Raw genomic sequence first — 17,251 nt, 5'->3', positions numbered from 1 at the left:
TCAGTCCCAACCACATAGATTTGCAACATCTAGGAAGAGTACACTGAAATAAAAAGAAACTGCAAGTATTACTGCATTAATAACAAAATGATGCTCCCACTTTTATTCCTGAAAATATTCTCCAGCACCGCACCCGTAAAATGTCTTAAATTACTTAAATGGCACCACCTAGTGGCAGAAGTCAGTAGTTACATCGATGGTCAAAATTTGGACTGCCTTCGGGGATGCAACAGCAGCAATCCATGAGTTAGTAGCTTGTGGAACAATAATCACAGAGCAATAAATTTTACCTAAATAGGATGGGTAGCATTCCTCTGGTGCAGATATTAAGCATGGTCCAGCAAAGTTGCTGAAGCTGTGCTTGACTAACTACAGAGATCTAAATGATTCATGAGACAGGGATGGGGTGAATACCACCACCTGCTCATACTACACATAAAACAGCTATAATGGCATATTTCAGCAGTAGCGAATGTCAGTCCCATCTCTGCTGGTGAATTGCAGAATCCCATAATAGCTTCCTGTAACAATTCCCCTCCACCAAGACAGTTCATTTGCTCCACTCTTGATCACTGGGCCAATATAACTATGATTATGAAAGATGTCGGTTCAGAAATGCCTCAATACCTTATTCTCAATAATTAAGCAGGCTGGAGGGTAAATTAAAATACTTAAAATGAGTAATGAAACAAACCCCAAAAGAACATGGGCAGCGCGCTGGCATAGTGGTTAGCACTGTTGCCTCACAGCGCCAGGGACCCGGATTCGATTCCGACCTCGGATGACTGTCTGTGTGGAGTTCGCATATTCTCCCCGCGTCTGTGGGGGTTTCCTCCGGGTGCTCCGGTTTCCTCCCACAGTCCAAAGATGTGCAGGTTAGGTTAGGAGGCGTAGGGGTGATCTTATAGATCTTATAGAGTTCTACAAAATAATGAGGAGCATCGATAAGGTAGATAGTCGACATCTTTTTCCAAAGGTAGAGGAGTCTAGAACTGGAGGGCATAGGTTTAAGGTGAGAGGGGAGAGATACAAAAGAGACCAGAAGGGAAATTTCTTCACACAGAGGGTGGTGAGCATCTGGAACGGGCTGCCAGAGGCAGTGGTAGAGGCGGGTACAATTTTTTGTTTTAAAAAGCAGTTAGACAGTTACATGGGCAGGGTGGGTATAGAGGGATATGGACCACATGCAGGCAAGTGGGACTAGCATAGTGATAGAGACTGGGCGCTATGGACCAGCTGGGCTGATGGGATGTTTCCATGCTGTAAACATCTATGACTCTATCACTGACCAGGAATAGGGCAGGGGATTGGGCGTAGGTAGGGTGGTCTTTCGAAGAATCGCTGCAGACTCGATGGGCCGAATGGCCTCCTTCTGATCTGTAGGGATTCTATGTTCACTGCCTACCTGAAACATTATGAGAATGAAACTCTTGTCTCATAAAACTGTACATCTCCCCATCTCTCTCCTTTAACAGGGGATAAAGGGATACCGATTGCTTAGGAGACAGGAGACAGTGGTGCCAGTGCAAAGGTTGGCACCGAATGTGATTGTTCCTTTGACTGCACCTGCTCACTGGGTTGCTAAGGAGTTTTAGATACTGTCTACCCACGAATACAAAACCTGCAGTGATTGCTCAGTTACATAAGCAAAGAAACAGACAAATTCTGAGTCAAAAAAATAAACCTCTCCCAAGGCAAGCAGCAAAAAGTTCTTTGAGATGTTGGCATTAATAACATGTTGTAGCAATAACTTGCTGCAGAAAAGCTTTCCAATTCCTGAATTTATTGCATGCAGCATAATCCAAAATGCCAGTCCTGCAGTTTGGCGCAGTCAAGTCCCACAGGCAATGAAAATTGAGCAGTAACAAATTGTTTCTTCAACTCTTGTATGAGGACAACTCCTTTAAACCTGCCCTGGATCTAATAATCTGAGCAACAAATCCCAAACTGCAGCTACCTCACCGATAAGAATACTCACATACGCATTGACAAACACTGGGACGGGAATCAAATTGCAATTCCCGGCCAGAATCAAGTGAAGTTGAATTTGATGCTCATTGGCTGCGAACGGAGCAATCCATGTCTCCGGCAGTCTAAATCCTTTCGAGCTTCTCGTCAAAATTGTGCAAGTAGCTGAAAAGACACTGCATGAAAAAATGAACTGGCATCTGTACCTATCATGCAGGTTTCCTGTTTCTCTTATTCTATCTTTCATAGACTTATTGCAGTTCGTTGGCCTGGCAGAATTTATTGTGCTGTGTAAATTTAAAAAGCTCAACCGCTTAAAAACAGCGTTGGCCAGCGTGATATATTATTTATGCTGTTTGGACTAGATAGCTGGTCGCACTTACACAAAGCTATCTATCATTTGCGCATTCTGCTTGGAATCCATTCTGCAGTCTTGGGCGTTACATATTAGTCTGCCTTCATCAGTTTTGTGGTATAATAATGTGGCAACGTGGCCACAAAAAGGTGGTCAAAATGCGTTGTTAATAAGGTTAATTTTTTTTTAAATTTACGGGACTCATATTCCAATTAAGTGCCAATTTAGCGTGGCCAATCCACCTGCCCTGTACATCTTTGGGTTTGTGGGGGTGAGACGCACGCAGACACGGGGAGAATGTGCAAATTCCACATGGCCGAGATCGACCCCGGGTCCTCGGCACCGTGATGCAGCAGTGCTAACCACTGCACCAACGTGCCGCCCAGGTTAATCTTCTTCAAAATATAATAATAACAATGTTTAAAATACAGTATGGGCTCAAAAATGGGAGCAGCTAGCTAAACATCGAAATAACAGTAACAGAAAAGAATCAGAACTAATGGCAGTTAAATACAAATATACACAGGTAACCACATCAATAACTGATGATGTCACAGCACTTACTGATGGCATCAGCAATGGATTTGAATAAGAAGATGCATAATAATAACACTCTATGACAAATAACATTTCCCAGAATATGTAAATTCAACACTTGAGGGATGAAGCAAAATCTTCCATTTTCCCAGTGATTTTCACTCGATTCTACTGTGTTATTAACTGAGATTTTCTAAATGAGAATAAATGTTTGGCCAGTGTTGCTCCATTGAACCTGGCTGAGTGACAAGGGTTGGAAGAATTTCCTTGCACTTTAAGGCTCTTCAGCCTTGTTAATTCCCAACACAGACCAATTTTTCTGAATGGAAATGGGCCAGCTGAGAGGGCATGTCTCAGTAATGGTCAGTTAGGACTGTGCCTGGAACGGTACACTGCTGTAATGCTGTGCCTGGAACGGTACACTGCTGTAATGCTGTGCCTGGAACGGTACACTGCAGTAATGCAAGCGCAGCAGCAGTTAGTCATATTGCCCACTCTCAAATTAGGCAGGATCAGGGGGTGGTTCCCGATCAAGCGGAAAATCGAACGTGGGCTAAAACTGTGATCGCCTTCCAATGCTCAGGTCCCCCGCTGCCGCCGGCAGCAAGCTACACACCCTACGCCGGCAGGAGGATGCAAATGGGTCATTTGCATCCATTTACATTCAATTAATGGACTGGAAACCCAATTCTCCAGGCCCCCGTAATGCTCCAGGCCTCTGCGCCGGGGTTTACTCGAGCCGGGATTGGTGCAGGTATTTTCAAGCGTGGACCCCGCGTTGGGTTGAGGGGGTAAGTGTGTAACATAGGTGCCCCCCCCAAAGTCCATCAGAGTTCTCCCAGCCCCCCACAATGCAAATCCTGCCCCCCAGCCCCCCATCAGATCCCCAACAGAGAACACCCCAGCAGACTCCCAACAGAGAGTTCCTCATCAGACCCCCTCCAGTCCCCATCAGAGCCCCTCCATCAGAGACAACCATCAGATCCCCCCAATCAGAAACTTAAGTGCTTCCTGCTGTGAAAAAGAGGATGTCAAAGCACTTATCTGAGTTTGATATGGTGAGGACCTGCCAATCATAACAAGTGTGTTTGTAAACATTGTGGTTCGAATTAAATCAGGGTAATAGAGATGCATTCAAGCGTGAAAGGAAAGATCAATAAACAATCCACCAAGCAGCTGTCTCTGGAGTAATAAAACTGCTAATCACTGGCTAATGCAATGTATTTTTTTGTGAAATTGAATGGAAGATCTGCATTTCAAAGTCTGTCAAGGGATTTCAAGCCCTTTCAGGTGTAATAGGCTTTTGAGGAGGCCTCTGACACTCGGAACAGCTGCTGCTTTGAACACTTCTGTCGATTCCCGGCTTGGGTCACTGTCTGTGTGGAGTCTGCATGTTTTCCCCGTGTCTGTGTGGGTTTCCTCTGGGTGCTCAGTTTCCTCCCACAGTCCAAAGATGTGCAGGTTATGTGGATTGGCCATGCTAAATTGCCCTTAATGTCCAAACAAAAGGATAGCTTGGGGTTACGGGGATAGGGTGGAGGCGTGGGCTTATGTAGGGAGGTCTTTCCAAGAGCCGGTGCAGACCCGATGGGCTGAATGGTCTCCCTCTGCACTGTAAATTCTATAAAGCAAAAAGGGTTAGGAAAGGGTAAGTAAAAATGCAATGATGTTTAAACCTACTACCTGGACTGCTCTTCAGCTTCCAGGCAGGGTTCTCTGAGATGGGCGTCTGATGGGGGTCTCTGAGGTGGGCGTCTGATGGGGGTCTCTATTGGGGGGTCTGATGGGGGTCTCTGAGGTGGGCGTCTGATGGGGGTCTCTGTGATGGGCGTCTGATGGGGGTCTCTGAGGTGGGCATCTGATGGGGGTCTCTGAGGTGGGCGTCTGATGGGGGTCTCTTAGGTGGGCGTCTGATGGGGGTCTCTGAGATGGGCGTCTGATGGGGGTCTCTGAGATGGGCGTCTGATGGGGGTCTCTTAGATAGGCGTCTGATGGGGGTCTCTAATGGGGGGTCTGATGGGGGTCTCTGAGGTGGGGATCTGATGGGGGTCTGTGTGATGGGCGTCTGATGGGGGTCTCTGAGATGGGCATCTGATGGGGGTCTCTGAGATGGGCATCTGATGGGGGTCTCTGAGATGGGCGTCTGATGGGGGTCTCTGAGATGGGCATCTGATGGGGGTCTCTGAGATGGGCATCTGATGGGGGTCTCTGAGATGGGCATCTGATGGGGGTCTCTGAGATGGGCGTCTGATAGGGGTCTCTTAGATAGGCGTATGTTGGGGGTCTCTAATGGGGGGTCTGATGGGGGTCTCTGAGGTGGGGATCTGATGGGGGTCTGGGTGATGGGCGTCTGATGGGGGTCTCTTGGATGGGCGTCTGATGGGGGTCTCTTGGATGGGCATCTGATGGGGATCTCTGAGATGGGCGTCTGATGGGGGTCTCTGAGGTGGGTGTCTGATGGGGGTCTCTATTGGAGGGGTCTGATGGGGTTCTCTGTTGTGGGGTTGATGTGGGGTCACTGTTGGGTGGGGTCTGATGAGAGGGTCTGATGGGGGCCTCTGTTGGGTGGTGTCTATTGATGTGCCTGATGGGGGGTCTGAATGGGGGGGTCTGATGGAGGACTGGGGGATCTGTTGGGGGTTCTAAGGGGGGGGTTGGGTCACCCTGCTGCATGAGTGCTGTTAGGGGGTGGCCCATAATTCCTGTGGTGGTGGGAGGGAGGATGCCCCTATTTGTCAGCAGGAGGGGGGCAGGATTTACATTGTGGGTGGATGGGGGAGGGGGCAGCTGCCGGAGCTTGGAATCGGGCCGCCTGCTCCAAATGGCAGCCCCATTCTGACAGAGCCCCGCCAGCCCCCCTCCCTGCATAAATGTGCATGGAGAAGGGCAGAGAATTAGTCCTGGGCGCCGCTCCTTGCACCAGCAGAGACCAGAACCGAGTCCACTCTGGTGGCAGCACTTAGTCTCCAGAATGGAGAATCCTGCCCCAAAAGTGTCCTGCCAGGTCACAGCTTCCTTTTCAATCTTTAGACCAGAAGTCACGAGGATGATTTTTACACCTTGGTTTGAAAGTTTGCCTTCTAGAGATCTCCTAGCTGAAACCAAGTGACAAATTAACATCCATCCGACTTTAGTGAGTTTCACTCACCAGCACTTTGATGTAATAGTGAATGAATCTGAGTTGGCATGTATCCCAGAGCGAAGAGATGAAAATCTCCAATCTCTCTCTCTCTCCCTCACTCGCTCTCTCTCAGTCTCTCTCTCCTGCCAACCCTCACCACTTTCTGCAAGATAGGCAATGATTTTGAGCAAGTTTAGGCTTGATTCAGTTTGGTTCAAACTCACAGGATGAAGGCATCAGTTTGGCATCACCCTGCTTTGAGAGATCAGGCTACGTAAAATTAGAGGGAGCTTTTTTAATGATAGGGTTGAGATAGACTTTTGGGGGTGTATAGAAACAGCCTGATTCAATGGGAGGAGAGGGGAGTTAGGATATTAAAGGACCTGTTCCTGGGAGGTTGTTTTGCGAGGCTGGAGGAGTTGGGGGAGAAATTTGGACTGGGGCAAAGGAAGTATTTAGATATTTGCAGCTCTGGAATTTTGCCAGGAAACAAGTTCAGAGTTTCCCGATAGCGCCGGCCTCCACATTGTTGGGAGAGGTATTGACGACAGGGGGAATGGAGAAGCGGGGGGGCGGGTGCTGGTGATTTATGGGAGGATTCTGGGGGAGGGGATCAAAGCCAAGTGGGAGGAAGAGTTGGGAGAATTTATGGAAGAAGCTTATGGTGTGAGGTGCTCTGCACGAGGTTGGGGCTGATACAGTTGAAGATGGTATATAGGGCGCACCTCATGAGGGGGAGGATGAGCTGACTCTTTGAGGGGGTGGAGGATGTGTGTGAGCGCTGTGGGAGGAGCCCCGCAAACCATTTTCACATGTTTTGGTCCTGCCCGAAGTTGGTGGGGTATTGGAGGGAGGTCTTTCAGGTTATCTCGGGGGCGGTGCATGTGAGGTTTGAACCAGGACCCCTAGAAGCCATTTTCGGGGTGTCGGACCAGCCAGGGCTGCAGGCGGGTGCGGGGGCAGACGTCTTCGCCTTCACCTCACTGATTGCCCAAAGGCGGGTCCTGCTGGGGTGGAGATCAGCTTCTCGGCCCTGTGCCTCGGCTTGGCGGGGGGGGGGGGAACTGCTGGAATTTCTGACGCTCGAGAAGGTGACGTTTGAGCTGATGGGGAGGATGGAAGGGCTCTCCGATTCATGGGCATTATTTATCATGAACTTTCAAGAATTGGATGCCTTCGAACATTAGGGGGAGGGGGGCATCGATTGAGGGGGGGGGTTGAATATATTGTTTACTATGTATGGGATGACCTTGGATTGTCTTTTGGTCCTTTTTGTTTTGTTGCATTTGGAGGGTAGGGGTGACGTTTGGGTTTGTATGTTGAAGGGGATGCTGGTTGGGGATTGCTATTGTATTTGTTAATGTTAGTTATCTTTTGATTTTTGTATAATTGATGAAAAAGTGGAAAATGAGGAGAATTTTTTTTTTTTTAATTTTAATAAAAACAATAACAATTTTAAAAATAGGAACAGCCTGATTCTGCTTCCAGTTGGGAAAAGTAAGATTCCTCACCTGGGACTACTCGAAGGCGAGTATTAAAAATGGAAATATGTTCCATTTCCCAGCGATGCCACTTCACGCCCAGATGAACACAACTTTTGACCGAAAATACTAAAGAAAACAAATCAGAGCAACCATTGAGTCGTGGGCAGCACGGTATCATAGTGGTTAGCACTGTGGCTTCATAGCGCCAGGGTCCCAGGTTCGATTCCCGGCTTGGGTCACTGTCTGTGCGGAGTCTGCACATCCTCCCCGTGTCTGTGTGGGTTTCCTCCGGGTGCTCTTTACTTGTGGGGGAGGTTGGTAAACCTGGGTTTGTTCTGCTGACATCTGAGAAGGGGAAGAGGAGATTTGATATTGGTGTTCAAAATAATTTTGATCGAGTAAAAATTAGAAACCGCTTCCAGTGGCAGACGGGTCAAAGGCGAAAGGGCACAGGTTTACGGTGAGGTGGTAGCATAGTGGTATTGCCACTGGATTAATAATTTGAATTAAATAAAAATCTGGAATTTAAAAGGTCTCATAACCATTGTCGATTATCATAAAAACCCATCTGGTTCATTAATGCACTTAAGAGAAGGAAATCTGTCCTCCTTACTCAGTCTGGGCCTACCTGGTTGACTCATAGGTTTCCTCTGCAATGGCCTAGCAAGCCACTCAGTTCAAGGGGAATTTGGAATGGGCAATAAATGCTGGCCCAGTCAGTGATGCCATGAACCATGAATGAATTTTTTAAAATGAACCAGTGACTATATGAGGAAACATTGTATCACAAAATCGCAGGGAGAATAGCTTCAATAGCACTATATCCACGATATAGAAGTATTCTGGTCATTTTCCATTACAGCTCCAGTCTTGGGATAGTGATACCAAAAGTGGGTTTCTGTTGTCAACTTTACAAAAGTCAAGATCATTTATGTCTCGAGCTGGACTAACCACGGAGCTAGAACTGTTTTGTTATGTTTCCTTTGTAACATAAGCGGCTTCCTTGTGTTGCATTTGTCAAGGAAGGTCGAGACGTGTAAATAACTTCAACTCATTTATTTACACTATGTACACTTTTATAACTTGAGTTTGACACGACTGCTAATCCTATTGTAGCTACCTAAACTGACTAACCAGCTGCTGTCTTCCACGTGGTGGGTGTGATAATGAATCAACCCTGTGCCTCTCCTCACTGACTGTCTCCACTGGCCGAAGGGGGCTGATCATGTGTGTGGTATCCTTTATGTATGGGTTGGTGTAATGCCCCCCTGTGGTTGTGTCACCTCCTTGTGTATCGTGAGTGTCCATTGGTCGCCTCCCATCTAACTTATCTATTGGTTGAGTGTGCGTGTGTGTGATGTTTCTGGTGCTCCCTCTAGTGTTTGTCTAGCTTACATGTATTTACAGTGATGTACATCACCACATCCTCCCCTTTTTATATGTTCATATTTTCTGTACACTTTAAGAAAAACTGAACAAAGAACAGGTAGAGAAGGTAAGGTATATACAAGTCATGGGAACGGTGATTGAACAATAAGTCAAAATCATTCATGTGAGTTCATAAACCATCAATCATCATGGTCAAATGTCTCTCTTGGTTATGAACGCCATCAACAGGAACTAAGAAGTGGTCGAATCACTGCGCTGTCCGATTTGGAGTCTTTTTCTTTTTTCTTTTTATGTTTGTGGTGGTGCTGTCGGATGGCATCTTGTAGTTGATAGGTCTTTGACATTGAAGAGGTACCATCAACAGTATCATTCAAGGTCATGGATGTGCCAGATGTTGAAGTCGGATGAGACTATGCATACTGGCTCTGGCCACATGCTGTGCTGGAAGGGTGATTCTGCTGAGAAGCGTTGAAGCATGTCGATTTGGAGACAGAATTGCTGCTCGCATCAATGTCTGGTGATGGTGTGAAACTAGAACCTTGCATCTGATAGGAATATGCTGTCTGGCCAGGCTGTGGTGCAGCAAATCCTGGGCAGTAATTAAGGCATCCAGTCTGTAGAGCAGATTGTGCTGGCGGTAGTCCTCCTTCGGTCTTGATTCCATTAGTGGGCACTCCGTAGTGCTGGTCTGTTTGAGAATATGCTGCTTAGACTGCTGGCTGCTGCAGGCTTGAATACTGGGTTTGTCCAGCATGAGCTGTCATTGGCCGCACTGTCGGTGTGGAACAAATGTGTGGACATAGCTGTGGTGAAAATTGGTGTATTCCTCTTAGACTGTAGCTGCTGCTTGTTATTGCTGACCCAGTGTGATTGTCACGTGATCCATCTCCTGTCGTTGTGGCATCTGCTGTCACCCTGAGCGTGCCATCACTGAGGTTGCGACACTGCCTGTCTGGAGTAAAGTCTGGCTTACGTGAATCAGAGTCGGCGTTTGGTTGCTCCCCATCTGGAGTCTGGTTTGTTTTTTGTTGATGCTCCCCGTCCGGAGTCTTAGCAGGTTCACTGGAGTCAGCTGAGATTTCTTGAAGCTGCACGTCTGGAGTCGGAACATGCAGGAATGCATTGACTAGTGGAGAGGTTCGAGCAATTGAGGGTGGAAGTAGTGTGGTGTCACCGGAGTCACCAGTGGTCTCACAGTGATCGTCGCGTGCCTCTGTACGCACTAGCTGAGGTCTGTCACTTTGCACCTTTTGCATGGGAAGTGGGATGCTGTCGTCACTCGTTTCACATACCGTGGGTAGATCCTCAGTAGCTGCTTGCTGTTCACTAGGGTTGGGTAAATTGTCAGAGTTTTCATCTGGTGGTGCAAACAATGTGGGTGGACTGTCATTGTCTTGCCGTTGTCCTTCATTTGGGCTTTTCTTCTTTGGAATTTTAAATCTTCCCCCAGACATTACAGAACCTTGTTCATTTCCCTCAATTTCTCCCATATGTAGGGCATCAAATGTTAGATCCAATGTTTCTTTCGTCATTGTACTAGTTTCCAAAGAACAGTCCGTTTCAATTTTCTTCTCAGTTACTTCATATGGATCCTTTTCTAATGTACATGCCTTCATAGTCTCTGGCTCTGATTTTGCTGGGACTGGCACAGTCACAGTCTCTCTTTTACTGTTCTCAATTGCCCACATTCTACTCCCCAGACATAAATGCTTAATCTCTGGAGTTAATGTGGTACAATGGATAATCGGGTCAACCTTATCTGCATCTTCACCATCACTGGAAAGCACAATTGGTTCACTTGAAACTGTTGCGGGTTTTAAGTGCTTTATCTGGCTACTCGATGTCAGTGTCCTCAGGATTCTTGCTCCAATGTTCTGCTCATTTATCAGTGGAGTGTGCAGAGGTTCAATGCGATTAATATTCCCATCAGGGGTTGAGGAGTCATTACTGACTAACTGCTGGTCTCTGTAGTTGGGACTTTGCGATTTTGTGTTGAAGGGAGACAGTTGTCCCTGCTGTAAATATGATTCAGGTTGTGTCATTTCCATTAAATGAGGATCAATGTCTTGTCCATTTTTTCGATTCGTACTAAAGCAATGGCAATTTTCAGTCTGCTCCTTGCAAGTTAGATATACAAGCAATTTATTTAGCAAGTCCTCAGCATCCTTCTGTGACTGTGCAGCATTATTAATATCTCTTCGGCTAGAATGATCCTGAAGGTCAGCGCATAATCTTTTTTCTTCGGGCTTGGAAGAGGCGATTCCTTTGGCTTGTCTTCTTTTGGGCTTGAACAGTCATCAGCGCTGTGCCCTTCATTGTAGCATGATAGACCGTCATGGTCGTCCTGCTGTGCAGTGGAGCGTGGTAGACTGTTATAGCCTTCTTGCTGTTTACGTGAGCATGGCAGACTTGCATCGTCTGCCGCTAGTTGGTCAGAGGAGGTTGCTAGACCCTCATGGTCTGGTTCCTGCAAGGACTGCACATCGAAGTCATGCGTTTCTGCAATTGTGGAGTGTGTCCACGAGCTTGCTGTGGAGTCTTGTGACACTGGAGTCACGTCTTGTTCCTGCAAGGACTGCGGTGTGGAGTCTTGCATGTCTTCTTTCGTAGAGTCGGGAACCCTGAGCGGGGCATGGACCACGCTCTGTGTGGCAGCAGGCCGCTCTCTGTGGGCTTGTACCGCTTTCTGTCTCTTGATTTCAGGCTGCAGCATCATCCTGCGCTGATGAGTTGGGACGTCATATCTGCTGGGTTGAAGATCCTGAAATCCGAAAAATGAATCCGCATCTGCGTCGGATTCAATGCGGGGGTCACCAATGTGCAACACAAAAGGTTCGTCTGAGTCGTAGTCGTCTAGGACCATGGAGCTGTCATTGGGCTCGCGAGGTCCAGAAAAAATGTAAAGATCGGTATCGAAGTATTCAGGGTCAGAATCATTGGTTTGTGCATAGATAACTGCTTGTTGCAGGGTTCTTCGGAGGTTAAATTCATTTCCTGGTTCAATTTGAGGCATTGTGCTGTCATTCCAGGTGAAGGAAGGTTGTTTTACAGCTTTAAAATATTTTTTCTTTGATTTGGGACGTTTCCCCTTTAAATTGGATTTGGGACGTTTCCCCTTTAAATTGGTGCGGTCTGGGGCCTCTGACGTCATGACGCGCGTGATGTAGCACGTTGGAAGCGATTGCGCATGCGCAGATCGCTGTTCCTTTACCGATGCCCGTTTTCTGGATTGCACATGCACGGCGTCTCGCGCATGCGCAAACGAACCTTCCGGTTCTGCACACTTCTCGCGCAACTGCGCTAGTGTAATCCCTTTAGCAAGATGGCCGCCGACCTCGACCCAACAAATCGCTCTCTGGTCCGGGATTTCGGCCTCGAGGTGAGTACTGGCGCTTTTCTTACCTTTCCTTGCCGATTGGAGTGTGTTTTCCTCACAGTATTTGGCGAATTTGTCCAGGACTGCCTGGAAGTCGTACCTGTTTTGCCCCTTGGAGAACTTGAATTTTTAAAGATTTCTTCTGCTCTTGCACTGGCGATGGTGAGGAGAAACTCTATTTTTTCATCATCTGCCAGGTCTTTAAGTTCGGCTGCCACCAGGAAGAGTTCAAACGTTTGCCGGAATCGCTGCCAGTTTTCGCGGAGATCGCCGTGGCACTGGAGTGGCTGCGGAACCAGGAGGTTGTACATCTTGCCTGGGTATTGCTGGTTGTCACTGTACGCTGAGGTATGGCTATCTGGATTTACGCAGTTCACTACTGGTACCATGTTTTGTTATGTTTCCTTTGTAACATAAGCGGCTTCCTTGTGTTGCATTTGTCAAGGAAGTTTACACAGACGTGTAAATAACTTCAACTCATTTATTTATACTATGTACACTTTTATAACTTGAGTTCGACACTACTGCTAATCCTATTGTAGCTACCTAAACTGACTAACCAGCTGCTGTCTTCCACGTGGTGGGCGTGATAATGAATCAACCCTGTGCCTCTCCTCACTGACTGTCTCCACTGGCCGAAGGGAGCTGATCATGTGTGTGGTGTCCTTTATGTATGGGTTGGTGTAATGCCCCCCTGTGGTCGTGACACCTCCTTGTGTATCGTGAATGTTCATTGGTCGCCTCCCATCTAACTTAGCTATTGGTTGAGTGTGTGTGTGTGATGTTTCTGGTGCTCCCTCTAGTGTCTGTCTAGCTTACATGTATTTACAGTGATGCACATCACCACAAGAACCAGGCAGCATCACTTCAACTCAGCACTTCTCATTTTGAAAGCAGATGCGAGGCTCACTCTGGGCGTCAAGAATCCATAAAGCAGTGACTCACCTCAGTGCTAAATCTGCCTGCTTTACCCTGGATCTCTCACTCTATAAAGGAAGCACTTCAGGTCAGCGCAGACGGTGTACAATCTCACATATATGCCAACTTTGCTCATTTCTATTCTAAAGATAATTCACCTTTATATTAAACTGAAGCAGGAGGATAGTGCAGCAGAGTGTCCCACTGCTAGCTGTCAAAATACTCTCACAGAAATTGAACACCTTTGCAGCACAGCATAGTTAAGTGACTGATGTATTGCAGCAGATCACAAGGAAAGTGGAGATTATGGGATATCCTGGGTGAACTTAATGAGGTTTTTGTATTTCCACCATCTCATGTTTGTCATGATAGCCTGAAGGTGGCTAAAAGTCTTGCTTCCACCTGCTTAGAGATCTCTACTTATATCTTTCTTTCTATGAACTCAATCTTAATTATTTTTGGAGCCTGAGAGTTTTGTAGTTAAGCATCAGCACAGACGACCAGGATTTTCCCTCATGAAGAAATTATGTCTCTTTTCTAGTGTGTACAGTTAAACAGAAAAATATTTTAAAAAACAATTTTAAACCTTTGGAAACTTATATCATATATATTTCTCCAAAATACAACCAAATCTGCAACACATTTATATACCAATTAAACCAAGTCTGCAGCAATCTATTACTTTGATTCATTCACAGGCTGTGAGTGTGGCTGGCGAGCGTTGGTTGCCCATCCCAACCCGTCCTTGAGAAGGTGGTGGTGAGCTGCCTTCTTGAATCGCAGCAATCCATGTGGTGTAGGTACACCCACAGTGCTGTTAGGGAGGGAGTTCCACTATTTTAACTGGGTGTCAATGAAGGAACAGTAATATATTTTGGGGCCAGTTTAGCTCAGTTGGCTAGAGCAGCTGCTTTGTGACGCAGAGGGAGGCCAGAAGCATGGGTTCAATTGCCAGCTGAGGTTATTCATGAAGGCTCGCCTTCTCAATCTTGTCCCTCACCAGAGGTGTGGTGATCCCCAGGTTAAATCACCACCAGTCAGCTCTCCCCCCTCCAAAGGGAAAAGCAGCCTATGTTTATCTGGGACTATGGCGACTTTACCTTTCACCCAGTTAAAAGTCAGGAGGGTGAGTGACTTACAAAGAACAAAAAACAAAGAAATGTACAACACAGGAACAGGCCCTTTAGCCCTCCAAGCCTGCGCCGACCATGCTGCCCGACTAAACTACAATCTTCTACACTTCTGGGGTCCGTATCCCTCTATTCCCAAAGAATCTGTAGGGTAACTTTCAAGAGGTGGTGTTTCCATGTGTCTGCTGCCCTTGTCTTTCTAGGTGGTAGTGTTCATGGGTTTGAACGGTGTTGTCAAAGGAGTCTTGGTGAATTCCTGTATTGCTTCTTTGTGACGATACACACGGCTGCTACTGTGCATCGGTGGTGGGGGAAGTGACTGTTTGTGGATGGGGTGCCAATCAAACAGGGCTGCTTTGTCAAGCTTCTTGACAAAGCTGTTGGAGCGGCACTCATCCAGGCAAGTGGAGAGTATTCCATCGCAGTCCTGACTTGTGCCTTGTAGATGGTGGACAGGCTTTGGGAAGTCAGGAGGTGAGTTCCTTGCCTCAGGATTCCTAGCATTTGACCTGCTCTTGTAGCCACTATATTTATATGGCTAGATCAGAGTAGTTCCTGGTTAATGGTAATTCCCAAGATGTTGATTCAGGTGGGGATTCAATGACAGTCATGCCATTGAATTAGAATTTTTTGAATATGGATTTTATGCTTGCTGGCTTAATTGCAGATAAAGCTGTCTCGTTAATTATTATCAAACATTCCTTCAAAGGATAGGTGGAATGTGGAGTTAGGGCCAATCATATTAGCCATGGTCTTAAGGAATGGTGGAGCAGGCATGAAGGGTCGAATGTCCTTCTCCTAATTCCAGCTGTTGGTCTGTAACATTGTAGGTTGTAGATGAGGAACTTATCAACCATGATAGAATGGCGGAGCAGACCTGATGGGCTGAGTGGCCTATTTCTGCTCCTATATCTTATGAACTTATGAACTTATATATGTTCAAAGAAAAACAAATCTATCTCCGTTCGCCCTCCAAATTAACTTTTCCGTTTTTGGGGTATAAAAAGAGCATTGGGACTTTTGATTTGATTAGTTTTGTGTGAATTGTTACTGCCCCAGTGCTGGTCTCATTACCCCTTTGGTTTTCTTTGTGGAATCAAAGCATTTGGATTTGGATTTTGTTTATTGTCACGTGTACCAAGGTACAATGAAAAGTATTTTTCTGCGAGCAGCTCAACATGAAAGTACATGAAAAGAAAAGGAAATGAAAGAAAATACATAATAGGGCAACACAAGGTACACAATGTAACTATGTAACCGACCGGCATCGGATGAAGCATACAGGGGTGTAGTGTTAATGAGGTCAGTCCATAGGAGGGTCGTTTAGGAGTCTGCTAACAGCGGGGAAGAAGCTGTTTTTGAGCTAAACTGGGCTAAATGCAGCCGTTTCTGGTGTTTTATGGAACTTGTCTCTTTCGGCAATCACGGCCTGCTAATCTCATCTAATACTTCAAATCATGTTCACTCTAGAATTGACGGCAATGATCAAAAAGACTCTCTCAAGTCAATGAGTAATAGAGTTGCCTCTTACCTGTCTCCTGAAGATGTACAGGTGCACCATCAAGAAAATAATTTTGCTCTTCTAGTTTTAACATGACTCTTCCGGCTCAACAGATGTTAGGGCGAGCTTTCTTTGGGTGACCATGATGGAGTGGGAGAATGAATTCCAAATGAATTCAATATGAAAGGAACTTTCTCAATAGGAAACATCTTTGACACAAGCACAACACGGTGCTGTAAACTAATGAATCATAGCATGCATCCTTTTTGTCATGGAAATCTAAAGTTGTAGGAATTAGAGATTAAATTGTCTGCAGATAACACAAACAAACAATAAATCACATTTACAGTGAAATCAGTCATGCTAATAACTTGCAAACAGTTAATAATTCCTGAGAGTATTAAACAAATGGAGCATGTTTTGCTCGACTGGACCCTACAATTAAATTATGATAAGAAAATTACATCTTTAGATATTAAAATTGTGTTTCTCTTTTTCGAATTATAGGTTATGAGTTGATTGTGCTCACAAAGAATTGATTTGTCTTCACTGGATATTTCGAAGTCTCTTCCTGAACGAGATATTCAGAGTTAGCTGCAGTCCCTAATAGGGTAACACAGACTTCTGGTTGCGGCTATGCGGAGCTAAGCCACACATTCGCAAGCTCCCGCTTGGAACGGACTTTTGGGCTCTTTTCAGGCCCCCAACGGCATTTGTTCGACATTTCCCGGTGTGGGAAAAAGACTGCAAAGGATTCTGCACGTGGCGCCAAAGGCCTTTCCCTCCAGGTCGACAGCGCGCCAACCACTCCGGCGCGGGCCTAGCCCCTCACGGTGAGGGCTTGGCCCCTAAAGGTGCGGAGAAATCCGCACCTTTGGGGCGGCCCCACACCGGAGTGGTTCACGCCACTCCATCCCGCCGGGACCCCCCGCCCCGCCAGGTAGGGGAGAATCCCGCCCCTTGTTAATCAGATCCGGAGCCACCACCAACTTCCCTGCCCTGTCCCTCACCTGAACAAGGTCTACCTGGTTACACTGAATTCTGATTGGAGAACTAAACCAGAAATCTCCGGCAATTTGGATTCTTTGTTCCTGCCAGCAGCGTATCTGTAGCCACGGGTTTCCCAGCGGCATGGGGTGGCCTCAATGGGAAATCTCATTGACAAGCGGCGGGAGTAGAGGATGCCACTGCCAACGGCTCACTGCCGGGAAAGACACAGCCGGGGGGGGGGGGGGGGGGGGGGGGGGGGCGAAATAATCCCTCCCCTGAATTCAACAAATCTGCCACTCTCTGAACATAGAGACTGGAGGACGCCAGTCAACTGCTTTTACCTGTTCCGCCCTCCACTTTAGTCGTCGCTGACCCAGATTCAACTCTATTGACCCACTTATGCTCCATATCCATTTTTCGCCTTACCCATCTGAGCCTAATGACTTGTGGCTCAGTATGTGGTTCCCCTACCTGTAAGTCAG

Source organism: Scyliorhinus torazame, chromosome 12 (genome assembly GCF_047496885.1).
Source record: "Scyliorhinus torazame isolate Kashiwa2021f chromosome 12, sScyTor2.1, whole genome shotgun sequence".
Lineage (NCBI taxonomy): Eukaryota > Metazoa > Chordata > Chondrichthyes > Carcharhiniformes > Scyliorhinidae > Scyliorhinus > Scyliorhinus torazame.
This window is presented reverse-complemented; position numbering follows the sequence as displayed.